Source organism: Pithys albifrons, chromosome 2 (assembly GCF_047495875.1).
Source record: "Pithys albifrons albifrons isolate INPA30051 chromosome 2, PitAlb_v1, whole genome shotgun sequence".
Taxonomy (NCBI): Eukaryota; Metazoa; Chordata; class Aves; order Passeriformes; family Thamnophilidae; genus Pithys; species Pithys albifrons.
In genome coordinates this window covers 24066620-24081036 of record NC_092459.1, presented here as the reverse complement: position 1 = coordinate 24081036, position 14417 = coordinate 24066620, and the positions used below count along the sequence as shown (strand labels likewise).

The following is a 14417-nucleotide window of genomic DNA, read 5'->3' as shown; positions in this document are numbered from 1 at the left end:
GATAAAAAGGCTTTAATTTTCCTCTCCAAAGGTTGCCTCAAGACCTTTATAAATTGGTTTTATTTATGTGCTGCAACTGCTCTACAGGCCAAAGTGATATAACATGGAATTAAGGTTTGTCTGCGTATTGCAGCCACATCAGTGTGTGTGCCACTGTAGGAAAAAGCTTCCATCTACCCACCTTGCATGTAGTTATGGAAATTTGCTTCAGTCAGTATGTATCTATAGAGACAAGAAAAACACTTTCCACTCCTATAAATACAATTAATATTGGTATAATGTGATTATAGATTATAGATTTTACTATATAAGTATTGGGGAAATGCTCATATGCCTTACTAAAGTTACTAATTCCACAAAGCTCTGAGCAGTTCATACCTAATGTAAGTGAGATCCAGGGCAAAGCACATAAAATTAATTTCTCACTTGTGCATCAGATTTTTATGTGAGGGTAACTACTGTGAACTCCTTGAGGATGGACACCAGTAAATATAGCTTTATAGCAGAACAGTGTCCTTTAATATTCCTGTCTCCAAGTCCACTTTATAGCCATTATGTGTGTAGATTAAAAACAATGGCAGAATATGTCAGTAAGATGATGCATTGTGAAATATTCTTATATAAGAATTATTTAGGGAAAAGTAGGTTAATAATGCAGTGTAAACAGTTGTTTATGCAGCCATTTTTTGTATTGATTTTCAGGAAAATAGAATGAAAAATTACCCATGGCTGCATGTGCTGTTCTGTGCTAACTACAAAGTATATTTCACAACTGTTTCAGAAGAAGTCTTGCAGTTAATCAGCTATGTCTTAGGAAAACAGAAATCCACCTTCTTAATTTTTGAAAGAGTAACAAGAGAGTCTGGTTATTCTAATGAACAGCTATCTTCAGGTCTTCTGTGGAAAACTGAGACATATTCCACACATCCACCAGTCAGGTCAATCATAATTCTGGGATCCTGAAAACTTATGTGCATCATTGGAAAACATATAACTTCACTCATGCTATAGATCATTCCAGGACACTAGACACTAATCAGTTTCTTTGTCTGAATTCACATACCAATTCGGTTTGTTTGAAATAAGGAAAAAAACCCAGTATAAAATATCAAAACAATGAGTTAAAAACACTGAAAAAGAGAAGTTGAAAAAGCAAAATCTCTGTTAAAATATTTCTAAGATTTTGTTTTGTTTGTCCAGGTTGGTGTCATCTCTAGAACAGTTTGATCTTTAAAAGAAAATAGTGCAATGTAGTTTTAGTACTTAAATCAGCAAATTATATTTTTGTCTAGCAGACATTTTGCATGTATAGAAGAGCCACTTGAACTGAAAAAATTAGGTATTCCTAGAGCAGTAACCTTTATTAGGAAATGAAGTAGCACTTGTAATTATTTCTTTCCTATTCAGCTTATCTTACACTGTTTAAACAAAGAAGGGCTTAAATCTTCATATGAATAAATGAAGAGCCTTAGGAAATACAGTATACCTGACCTCACTACTAAGGATATTGCCCATGTTCTTCTAACTCTATGAGATTCTCAGCCTCCGTTCAGAGTAACAGAGCTACAGCCATAGAGCCATGAGATCTCTATCTCTTCACTCCATGCCCTGTCCAGTCTGTAGCCCAGACAAAATTCCTCCATTATGCTCAAATGTGCTGACTTCTGAACTGTGTAACATTGATGTTAGTGAAAGGGAGAGCATGTGAAACAGATCGCTGTGTGGTAGCTCTGAAATGGGTGTGAAGACCTTGTGACTAAGCATGGCAAAGAGCTGCCCAGCCACAGCCAGGACTGAGGTACTGAGCTGAGTATCAGGAAATTAGTAAAGCAACCAATTTACCATTAGAATCATCAGTTGAAAGGCTTAACGTTTTATTATAATAATATGGATTTATGGTAGTCTTCATGAAATATCATCCAGGACTGTTATCTTAAGGTTAAAATCAAGAACAAGTGATGTGTTGTGTTCAAATAAAAAACAATTTTGTCTACATTAGTGATGTATTTCCTTCATGTTTGACAATAAGAGTGTTATTTTGTGGACTGTCTTTCTAAGAAGTCCAAAGATTTGCAGGAATCGAAACTGCAGTTACAAAATTATAAATGGAGGTAAAGGAAAGTTGATAGAATAAGCTAAACATTGGAGAGAAAAAGTCTTTGTTAACGTCTGAAAGAAGCATATGATGCATTAAGGAAAGGAAGTCCTAGAACAATTTCCATATTGTATTACATTAAAATGTAGAAACAGAATCAAGATTGCATAAAGGTTAAGTAGGGACAGCACTGGATATCAGTGTTCTTCATGCAACCTTCTTAGAGATACTTCATATTCATTAAAGTTTACTGGTACACTTCCTGTTTTGTATGGAAAAATACTGTGTAAAAGGAAAAGACAACTATGCAACTCTACCTGAATTTCCTAAGTAGATACATATTATGACAGAAAATTGTTCTTTAATTTCCTGTAATTTCTTTTCTGAAAGAGATACCAAATCTAAACAATTTTATAATCTCTTTACACAATCTATTTGCTACAACTTTTTAGCAACAATGTTAAAGAAAATAGTGGGCTTTTTCCATAATTATTACCTGAATTCTTTTATAATGCTGTAGAACTTCAGTAAATGGTTTAAGATGGCAAGAAGATAAAGTAGTTTGGGCAAAATATTCATACTGTCAGAATCATAGGTTATAAATTAATCACAAGTTACAAAGAACCAGTGTAGGAGAATGTACGGATTTTTAGGGTACAGGAGAACAAAGTTCATTTGTAGATATATTTTCTCCAAGGTAGGATTTTAAAAAAAAAATTAATTTCATGAAGAAAATACAGTTTTCATGTGAAAAGAACGATCATAATTGAAAAGTCAGCCTGTAATTAATGTCCAAAGAATAAAGATCATATTTGTTATTTCATGTCATCTTCTGTTGCCAGCAGATTAATGAAAGCACAAAAAGAACCCTAATTAACACGTAAAATCACAGAAAAAAAAATGAGAAATATTGAATGCTAACCAGAAAGCAATCCTAATGTGTTCTGAAGTTTTTTGTCCTCCACTAAAAACTTAGATGCTCTGTGACCTCTGGCAGTTATTAAAACCCGAGAGTTACCAGGAAAAGGTATCATGTGTTATCAGTTTTACTGTACTCATCTGCAGAGACAGAACAGCAGAGGTCACTTTCTCAAACCAATTATGGCCTCAGAGATGATCACCGTCTTCCACTGTGTTGTTAGCTAATTAAATTTTTCATCATTACTATCTATCATTAAGACCTGACAGAAACTTTTGAAATCATTAAGCCTTTCCTTTTTCTTCAATTGGTTTTGTTTCTGGTCCTGTAGGCTAGATGCTAACAATCATTTGGAGACATTAAGGAAAATGATTCCCACTGAAAGATTTGCTAATCTATGCAGTTATTAGACAAATTAGGAGCTTTGCTCATGAATATGCTGATACCTTTTAGTAAAGACATATGTATTTATGTTCTGAGACCATGGGATCTTCAGACTAACTGTGCCTGCCAGTATTAGTATGGGAAAGATTCTCTGTCCTTTTGGAATCTCTGATTGACTAAATAATTTGTATTGTAACCCAGCAGAACATGTTGGAATATATCTCTAGATCATGCATATCTGGAACACAGTTCCCACTCAAAGAGGAGCAATTTCTGTCAACTTAAGCATAAGAAATGTAGATTTCTGAACTTCTACTAAAAACATGTCACTGTTTTAAAGGTTTGCTTTCCTTACATAATCCTGTTAAAAGGCTGTGTTTGGTACTTACTGAAAGGCATAAATGCCTCCTTGCCTAAAATAATTGAATTGGCTTTGAAACCTTGGATGCTGTACCAGAGAATAGCAAGATCTATTGAGGACACAGTTGCAGGTTTTCATATTTTAAATCTGTAAATCAGAAGGAAGGTTTATTGGAGGAAGATCATACCCATGCTGTAATCATTCACATATTAAAAGGAAAAATATGAAAGAAAAGGATATGAAGTTGATTCTGTAAATCCTGCATATGCCCAAAGAATTTTTCAAGATGCTGTATGGAAACAATCAGGACTTTCTCATATCTTTTAGCAACATTAGGGTGTACAAGTAGGATAATAGAAATGCTTCAGTGCCCTAATAAGAGTAGAATTAATTATGAAAAGAGTACTTCCTATTTCTGTTGCTGGTATACCTTATTGATTTAATGGGCTTATAGTTTCTTGTTAGACAGTCTTATTATACAGTGTGAGAGTACCTGCTTATATCATGTTTGGCACTGTTCTTGCCATGCTGGATGCATTAGCTCATGATGGATGGTTTCCTCACAGAAAAACAGTGTATACCTTTGTTACATGCCCTTGCATTACAGGACCTTCACACCGTGTTACCACCAACAACTCAGAGGTGCAAACTGCTGAGCTGCTCATCTGTGACTTAGCATTCTATGTGGCTTTTCTTTCTTTCCTTCTGCACAGTAAACAGAACACAATGTGCACACATTTGGTATCATGGTTTACTATATTCATTTATAACTCTATATTCATTGCTCAGTGAATAATTTCGTTGTTTTTCTTCTTGAACTTTGTAACAGTCCTGTACAACCAGTGACAAAATGCAGTGAAAAGGCACAGTGCTTTGACCCTGGCTGGACACTAGGTACCCCCCAAAATTGCTCTATCACTCCTCTCTGCAACTGGACAGAGGAAAGAAAATATAACAGAGATAAGGACTAGGAGAGATTACACACCAATTACTGTCATGGACAAAACAGACTTGAAGTGGGGATAATACTTAAATTTATTACTGACAGAACCAGAGCAGGATAATGGAAGTAAAATCAAAACACCTGCCCCCCACCCCTCCCTCCTTCCCAAGTTCTACCTTCTCTCCCCCTCCAGTGGTTCAGGGAGACAGGGAATGGGGGATATGGTCACTTCATCACAGGTTGTTTCTGCCACTTCTCAGGGACAGAGTCATCCTTCACTTGATCTATGGGGTGTCTCCCATGGGAGACAGTACTCCACCAACTTCTTCAGTATAAATCCATCCCATAGGCAATAGTTCTTCACAAACTGCTGCAATGCGGGTCACTTTTCCACAGAGTGCAGTCATTCAGGAACAAGCTGCTTCAACGTGGGTCTCCCACAGGGCCACAAGTCCCACCAGGAAAACCTGCTCCAGCATGGGTTCCTCTTTCCATAGATCAGCAGGTTCCTGCCAGGACACTCCTGCAGCACTGACCTCCACAGGTTCACAACCCTCTTCTGGATATCTACCCATTCCAGTGTGAGCTCTTTCACAGGCTGCAGGTGGATCTCAGCACTCCTGTGGTCCCCTGTGGGCTGTAGGGGCACAGCTGCTCCACCACAGTCTGCACAACAAGCAGCAGGGAAATCTCAGCACCAGCACCAGGAGCACTTACCCTCCTGCACTGACCTTGGTGTCTGCAGAATTGTTCACATGTTCTCCCTCTACTCTTCTCTGCCTGCAATTTTCATCTGAGCAATAACTTTTTTTTTAACCTTCTTAAATATGTTATTACAGAGGTGTTACTGTCATTCCTGATTGCCTCAGCCTTGGCCAGCAATGGGTCCATCCTGCAGCCGGCTGGCATTAGCTCTGCAGGACATGGGGGAAGATTCTGGCAGCTTCTCACGGAAGCTTGCTACCAAAACCTGCCACACAAACCCAATACACAAGGTTGTGCCTATATCACTTCTTTCTCTTAATTTTTCTCCTTCTTTTTCTTCATCTTCCCAGAAGAACATAATGTTTCATATACCTACTTTAGCTGAAAAGACAGTCAAGGATGCTGCCATTCAAATTAAATGCTGCTATTCTCTGATAATATAGGGATTCACCTTAGTATTCTCTGAGTATTTAAAGCTGATAGGGTTTTTTTCTTATTCTATATGATATTTTGAGTATTATATACCTTTTTGATATCTCTTTTAGAGTTCATGATGTAAAGATACAAACAACTGACAGAAATGTTGTATTATGTTGAAATCCAGTTAAGCAAAGTAGGTTTCTGATGGAAAATTTAATCCTGCAGACTTTACTCAGGTGTCATTTACTAAAAATGTGTGCTGACATCAAGGAAGGAAAAGGGAATATGAAATTCAGAATATGATTTGCAGTCATTTTTATAATTCAATTAAATTCAAACAGAACATACATCAAACTTTATTGCATCATTCCAGCCCATGTCCTGTTTAAGGAGGCAGTGTGAAATAACATTGTCCTAGGAAGAGTACTTCAGTTCCAGTACCAACATCAAGATTCTACGTTTTGTATCATCACAGCTAATTTTCCCATGTGAAAGAAAAATATTTAGTTGAAGGTACTTGCTTGGGTCTGTCACTCACTCCAAATCTCAACTTGGCAATCAATGTTATCCATTTATGGTGGTCACCACCTAATTTTCATGAGAACTGACAAATAACCTTCTGAAGGAGGCACAGTACTTTTCTGTATAGAGTCTTTAATGACAGTATCACTGAACTTGTTTGCAGATCTAGGGCAAAAATGAGTTGTCCACTAGACTGTGAAGGTGTGTGGAATACGTGCTTTAGAGAATCTAGTGCTCATTTGAAAGAGGTAATGTAACCCCAAGAATACTGCATAGTTCTTATAAAGCTTAAATAGCACCTACAGAGCTTAAAAGAAAATTGCTGCATAGAATTCAAAATACTTAATGAAGGCAGTAGATATTTTAATCTCTGCCTTGTAATGGAGAATTAGAAAAATAGTGAAGCTGAATGATTTGGCTCAGGTTACTCAGCTGGTCAAAGTGATGTAATGAAGTGCCATTAGCAAAGGACAGGTGAGGGTAAGAAGCCACATCGGGAAATGAAATGCAGGAGCTGTGATTTGTTTGGGGAACTGAACTCCCTTGTCCATGGTGCAGATGTACCATCAGTGCATGGCACCAGCTGGACTTGACCAGGCAACTGGCTGAAGGAGCCAGCAGAGTGTGTGTGTGCAGGGAGCACACATACATGTGCCAGATTTACACTGAAGAAGCCTGTTATTATTACCTTCATCCCTTTGCATTATCACTTTATTTTTCTATAGCAGCTTCAACTGTTGCCATGGTAAGTTTCTCATGCTGTGTGTCTTTGATGAACAAGAAATACATCTCTAAACACTGACAAGGGCTTGAAACTCCTGTAATACCCAATGTCTTCCCTATAGCACTGAGCACATTCAATTGGACCCTAAAAACCTGCCTATTCTTAAATTTTATAGTACTGACAGTTCTAGAAGTAACAGAAATTCTCATTTAGACCATTTTAAGGATAATTTTAGGCTCAGAAATGTTTGGGGTTTTCTACTTTGAAGTCTGCTTAGCTAGATTAATGGAAATAAGACATCTGAGTTTGTAAAATATATTAATCCAAAAATAACCCTAAGAATATGCTTAAGGATCTAGAAAACTGTTTTAGTTTTTTAATATAAAATATTTTATACCAGGTTCTTCATCCGGAGTTATTTGGATGACTCATTCACAGCTCTCACAGATGAAATACAGAACCCCAAAGCAAGCTATACAACTTTAATCTGTCATGCCTCCATTTCTCATTTATCTTGTAAATATATTTTGGCAGGGCTGGTAGTGTTAGTTACCACTAAGATCACCAGTACATTCTATAAATGCAAGTGTTTCCACTTAAAATTAAACTTTCCATTATGGGTATCTGCTCAGTCCAAGGATTTTGGTCAAAATGCTAAACAGTTCAGAAAAGTAAAAGATTTGTGGAATTTACAAAATAATAAGTTTCTTTTTTGCTATTAAATGTCTTTGAATATATATTGCAAAATATGTGTCACAATACACTCCAGTGCTGGTTTCTCATGCATGAAAACATAAGAACTTCCTTCCTTTTTCAGGCCTTGAGTGTATTCTGACCAGTATCTTTTTTTCTCTCAGATATTTGGGGTGCATGGTGGAAGGATCAGGATAAATATGTAGAAAAAGTAAAAGCTCTGTCCCTATTAGCAAATTAAACAACACCAGAATGATCCTATCTCAGACTTGTTTTCCTAGTACCCATATTTTTAACTCTACTGTCCTGCCTAATTTATACAAGCCTGTGGTAATGTGTAAGGGCAGTGTGCCCAAGTAGGCTCTTATCCATAGAACCACTGGCTGACATTCCCAGGTGCTGGGATCTCTGCAGTGCTTTGGGTTACAAGTGGAGGATGTTTAATGACCAAACAGCTGAGTTTGACTAAAACATAAGAATAGATTATAGTATTCTTCAGCATCTCTACCAACAGAGTCTTGTGTGAGGGTAGGCAAATTTGTGAAAGTAAAAGCCTGCTAATGTTGTATTTCTTGTTGAGGTCTTATAGAAAATCTTGGGATATGATTTTCATCTGAGTTACAAATGGCATCATCAGGAGTTGTGCCTGACTATGCAAAGTGCTCATTAACGTTAGGTGCAAGCTTTGGGTTTCCCAGGGTATTTAACAGTGATGAATGTCTTACTTTTAACTCAGATATATAATAAAAAATTAGTCACATACTATGCAGCATTGGGGGGGGGGGGGGGTAGGACACCATTCCCACAGGTCCCTCGGTGCCGGGGAACGTGTGAGAGAGAAGTTCACTCAGAGAGACAGGAGGCGAAAACCCATTTATTGTGCAACCATGAGGGTTTTATAGGCTTCTGAGGGGAAGGTGCTGCAACTTGGACAGGATTGGGTAAGGGCTCTGGAAGAAGGGAGTAACTTGGGTTCTCGGCTAGCCAATGGGGGAAATGGAAGGATCAAACCCAATAGGAACCCAGGGATTGGGGATAGATGGGTGAGATAACCAATGGGGTTAGGACAGAGGCAAAAATTGACAATTTACTAAGCCACAAGTGACACAGAAAGCTGACTGCAAGAGTCATAATTTTGTCAAGAAAAAGAAAAGATTTTAATAGAGCTAAGAAAATTAATAAAGGACTAAAATGATAGCTTAAGTTTCATACAATAACTTTACAAAAAGATTCAAAAAGTTTAAAATCCCCATAGAGCACAAATACCAGTGTTTAGTTTGTTCCTTTCTCTCTTTCCTGCTCTGCTGTGCACACTCACCATTTTAGAGACTAAGCAGATGATCACATGCTCTCCCATTCTACTTGTGTTTTGTAGGGCACAGGAATGTGTTAGAACTGTGTAGCAAGTTCTGTTGTTATTTTTTGTAACTGCTTACCTCATAGCATGCTGAATTTGGAAGATAATGTCTTCCAGGAGTTTTCTGTTACCCAAACTAACCCTGAGTCACAGAAATGCTATGTGACGCTACATAAGTCATTTAAGCTAAAATATTATTGTGACAACTAATTTTGTGGTTTTTATTGAATATGTCTGCCCAACTTTATCTTGATTTTCAGATTTTTGGAGCCCTAGGGAAGTACTGTACCTTTTGAATGGTGTTCAGGGAATTGAGAGTGCTGAACATCATTTGCAATAAATCACTGGGTTGTAAAGGACTGAGCCTCAGGTTGGGACTCTCCACAGCCCCGAGTTCTGGACCTACCATTACCATCCTCTCTAGGATATGCCACCACTCACACAGTGATCTTCCATTCTGTCAGGTGAGCTGTGGTATTTTTCTGTATGCTTTTAGTTTATGTCAAATGTGAGATAATTAGGTTACCTCTGTCTGCAAAAATAGGATTATTTTGATCTAGTTCACCTTATGTTTGCCACTGGAAAAGAGCTTATACAGAGATACCTATGGTGTATGTGACTTTGAGACAGGATAGTCTGATAATGTATCTAAGCTCTTACGCTGTTTTTCTGTCAAAAAAATATAATATTTAATCATCTTTATCACAGAAGTAGCATAATAAGTCAACTATATTTTTGCAATATGTTGAACATACAAATAATTTGTAAAAATGCCAAATATTTGAACAAATCATCTCCCCTTGGTATGAGTTAACTTATTGAGAAGGTCATATTAAAACCAGATTTTGCATCTTCTGGGGGTTGTTGATCTGCTCTCCACTTGTTAATCTCTGAAAATATTGGTATCTTCAGTGAGTTGCTGTGAACATAGATTTATTAATGTTTATAGGGTTCAGTTACTGTAGCAGCTGCTACAAACTATGGACAATGAAAACCTGTACGAACATAAATAAATCTACACCATCAACCATTTGGGTGAAAAAGAGTAAACTAAAAGAGACATACCACTCGAGTTTAAGACAGTCAGAAATATTGAATTCAGTCTGGTATCCAGAATAAATTAGGTCTTGTGGAGAGAAAGGTAGTAAGGCATCCTGCAGTTAAAGTCTATGTCCTCTTGTATATACAAAAGAACATCATCTAATTTTATTGGAAATTAAGGATCTAACATTTCTTAAATCTTCCACGCCAAACACTGAGTTGTATATGTCTGCAATAAGTTTGTATGCAAACATATGTTATATAAAAATACAATTATCGCCTTCAGTTATTAGAAATAAGCTTGTTTCTTCAGCAAACAGCTTGTGAAACAAAAGACCATTGTCAGCCTTTGTTGATGGCAGCTAGCAACATCCAGAAGGTTTCAGCTAACTAACAAAAGAAGCATCAGTAGCTAATGTGGGGTCACACTGCAGCTGTACACATCTTCACTTCCCATACCTCTGGTGCTTCCACAGTCCTTCCCTTGCTTGTCCTGACTGCACACCAGAAAACAGACCTGAAGCTTAGTCTGCACTGCAGAGCAGCATGAAGTCATCATATTGGACCCCATTCCCTGTCATCATGTGTTCTGAAAGTGGTGACACTACTTTTTTTCCAACTCCATTTTTGGATTTGCTCTTGCAAATGGTGATAAAAATTTTAACTACACCCTGCTTTAGATGTAGGTATTTTCTTTGTGGAGAAAGAGCTAAAAGAATGTGTCCAAAAGCTATTCAAGCCTAACAGAATTTGAGAAAAAAATCAGTGTATTTTTCAAGATTCCTCCTCCTAGCTAGAGCTGGAAATAAACCCTACATGACATCATTCACACTCCCGTTTTAAGTAGGCTGTGAGTGAGATAAAGAAACGGGTAAGAATACACAGGTTTCTTAAGAGTTTACTTAGGTTATATTTTGCATCAGCACTTTGCAAATAGTAATCTAGAGCTCCTAGCAATGTTTTTACTTATTATTCTTATTTGTGCCTTGCACATAGCAAATGAAACAAGAAGGGCAAAGCTGTTTGCTCTTTATCTCACAGAATGCTATTCATCAGAACTAAAAAAGCTTTACTTAGAACTCAAACTCCAAGATTGCACTGTTTCCTAAAATGGCTTACAAGCAAGACTCAGAAGTAGGGGATCATTTTCACTCTTTGCCTAAAGAAAATTACTTACTATTCCTGGAAAGGAGATTAGTGATTCCTTTTCACTTGGTAACTCCAGGTTTAAATAAGTGATAAAGTGTTCCAGGAGTTTGAAAGACCCTGCTTATATTCTAGGTTAACAAAAATCTATAGAGGAAGAAAGAGAAGTCTGATTTTTCCCCATGCTGAACAAGCCATGACTTCATAGCATACCAAGGTTCCTCTGCTTCCATGGCTTCCTCACTCACATTTTCTGATTTTCTTCTTTTTGAATTGTGGGTGTATATATATAAATCTGTATGTAGGTATGTGGGGGGGAGGTGCATATAGGTATATATGGGGGGAGAGAGGAGTGTGTATGTGTGTGTGTGTGTATATATATATATATATATATGCCTATGTACTCAAATCAGATCCAAAGGGCAATTTACCCCATTTTCAGGTATGTATCAAAAAACCTAAATGGGAGGAAACACACTCCATTTTATAGAAAATGTGATTAAATGCCTAGCATGGACTATGTAGCTTTCTTTTAGGTAACTAAAATTGGGTGAAGTTAATCCCAACCTTAATAATTAAACTTCTAAGGATAAAGTTTTAAATTTCAGTTGTGGGAGTTACTTTCAGTGAAAGCTGCAGATTGTGTTTATGTCATATATCATTAATTAAAGTGTGTAGAGCTAAGAGAACACAAGGCTTGACATGGATGCTAGTCTTTGGAGTTTGAGATAAGCCTGTTCGGTACCCAATGGTCTGTTGTGAAACAAGCAGATGAAAAGTGGGCATAGAGAAGCACAGCCCAACCTGCAAGAGCTTTGCTGTGACAGAACAGACCATTCAAGGCTTCACTTTGAGATCCCGGTGTGCAACATTCACCTCATGGAAACTTTCCTGTTTCCAAGAAGTGAATTTTCTGTGCTTCTATAAATTTTGCTAATTCTTTCCTCCATTGGCTTTGTTGTTGAATGGTTTGTGTAGTAAAACATGGGATTTTTAGAAGTCACTTCTGTTGATAACCCTCAACATTTTCAAAAGATAGATCGGACACTTCCGTCTGTATTTGAGCACTGAAGACATGTTTGTTTTCAGAAGCACTGACAGACTGCAGGTTTCACTAGCCTTAACTTCAGGTTCTCAGAAAACAGGAGTGTGCAAGATCTACATGTCCTGACCCAAAACATCCTTTTTGTACATCTTGTCTTGCATCTTTATACAGATACTGTGGAAATTATTATATTACAGATTTTGAGGCAGCCAGATGGTATTAATGAAAGCCAGAGAACTATTGAAGATGCATATATTACACTAATGTTTTACTAATAGCTGCAATTGCAGCTGAAGTGAGCCTCCTTTATTTTTCTAAAAGCATCCCTAATGACTGGGATATGTTGCTGTACTCATACCCTATAGTGAAGATCTACAAAAACAGGTAACTTGTTGAGGAAATAAATCATGTAAGTATATGCATTTTTCTCAAGATAGATAAAATTAAATGTAGGAGAATACTCAGCCTAAAGCTAATGGACATAAGACACTGTGGACCACACTAGTAATAAAGACATTAGGGTGCCAGTTATTCCCAGACCTTACTGATGAGTTCTGTAGGTACAGATATAACCCCTTGGCAACATGTAAGTTTGGGTGACTAATCTCTCCTTATAACATTGGTACAGTTTAGTTAGGGCTGAGTCTAGCCTTTAGGCTGTCCTGAACTCTCTTTTCTCTCAATGTCAAATATTATTTTTAGCTTTTGTTGACCTGACCATCTGACTCCACTCAGCATTTGTTTCTGGTCTAGTGCACCTCTGCCCCTCTATGTCTAAACTGACTGACCAAAGAAGTTGTGTTCTTCAGACATGAAATGGATTTTTAATACTGCAGTCCACAGTGCAGGTCACTGGAAGTTATGTAATAATATGAAAGGACATATAATTGAAAGGCTGTCAGAAGATACAAGTGTACCAAGCTTCCCAGAGCATTTACAACTCATGAAGCCTGATGACATTGAAAGAGCAATTCAGTGTTTCATGCATGCAGCTCTGGTGGCAGCTCCTCTTAGAATCATAGAATCATAGAATCATAGAATCGATTGGGTTGGAAAAGACCTCCAAGATCATCGAGTCCAACCCTTGGTCCAACTCTAGTTCATTTACTAGATCATGGCACCCAGCGCCACGTCCAATCTGCATTTAAAGATCTCTAGGGATGGTGAATCCACCACCTCTCCGGGCAGCCCATTCCAATGCCTGATTACTCTCTCTGTAAAAAATTTTTTTCTGATATCCAACTTAAATTTCCCCTGGCAGAGCTTAAGCCCGTGCCCCCTTGTTCTATTGCTGAGTGCCTGGGAGAAGAGACCAGCCCCCACCTGGCTAGAACTTCCCTTCAGGTAGTTATAGACAGTGATGAGGTCACCTCTGAGCCTCCTCTTCTCCAGGCTAAACAACCCCAGCTCCCTCAGCCTCTCCCCATAGGACTTGTGCTCCAGTCCCTTCACCAGCCTTGTTGCTCTTCTCTGGACCCGCTCCAGCATCTCAATATCCTTTCTGAACTGAGGGGCCCAGAACTGAACACAGTACTCAAGGTGTGGCCTCACCAATGCAGAGCACAGGGGAAGGATCACTTCCCTGGTCCTGCTAGCCACGCTATTTTTGATACAGGACAGGATCCCATTGGCCTTCTTGGCCACCTGGGCACACTGTTGACTCATGTTGAGCTTCCTGTCAATTAGTACTCCAAGGTCCTTTTCTGCCTGACTGCTCTCTAGCCACTCTGTGCCCAGCCTGTAGCGCTGCAGGGGGTTGTTGTGGCCAAAGTGCAGGACCCGGCACTTGGCCTTGTTGAACTTCATCCCATTGGTGGCAGCTCCTCTTCAGCACATGCTGTTGAGATATCGCACTCTGTAGCATAGGATTTACTGCAGGAGTTTTCCATTAAAGACGTTAGCTGTTGCAGTTCACAGTAACTCCTTCTAGCTCAACTCACCTGCTGGGGACACAGTACTTTGTCCTTGAGTAAGAAGGATTGCTTTCATCCTAATCTTCTCAGTGGAGCAGCGAGGAAGTAGAGTGTGAGTACATATAAAGTATTGTACAACAAGTGAGTAA

General features: G+C 38.2%; 1 protein-coding gene across 1 annotated transcript in view; it reads left to right on the top strand.

Annotated features, from left to right (window-relative positions):
- The window catches only part of KHDRBS2 (KH RNA binding domain containing, signal transduction associated 2), a 342766-nt gene extending 333192 nt beyond the window's left edge, over positions 1-9574 (top strand). The window contains exon 11 of the transcript XR_011697020.1: positions 9384-9574. The gene's annotated coding sequence lies outside the window, so the exon portion shown is untranslated. The remainder of the gene's footprint in view (positions 1-9383) is intronic.
- Positions 9575-14417: the final 4843 nt, after the last annotated feature.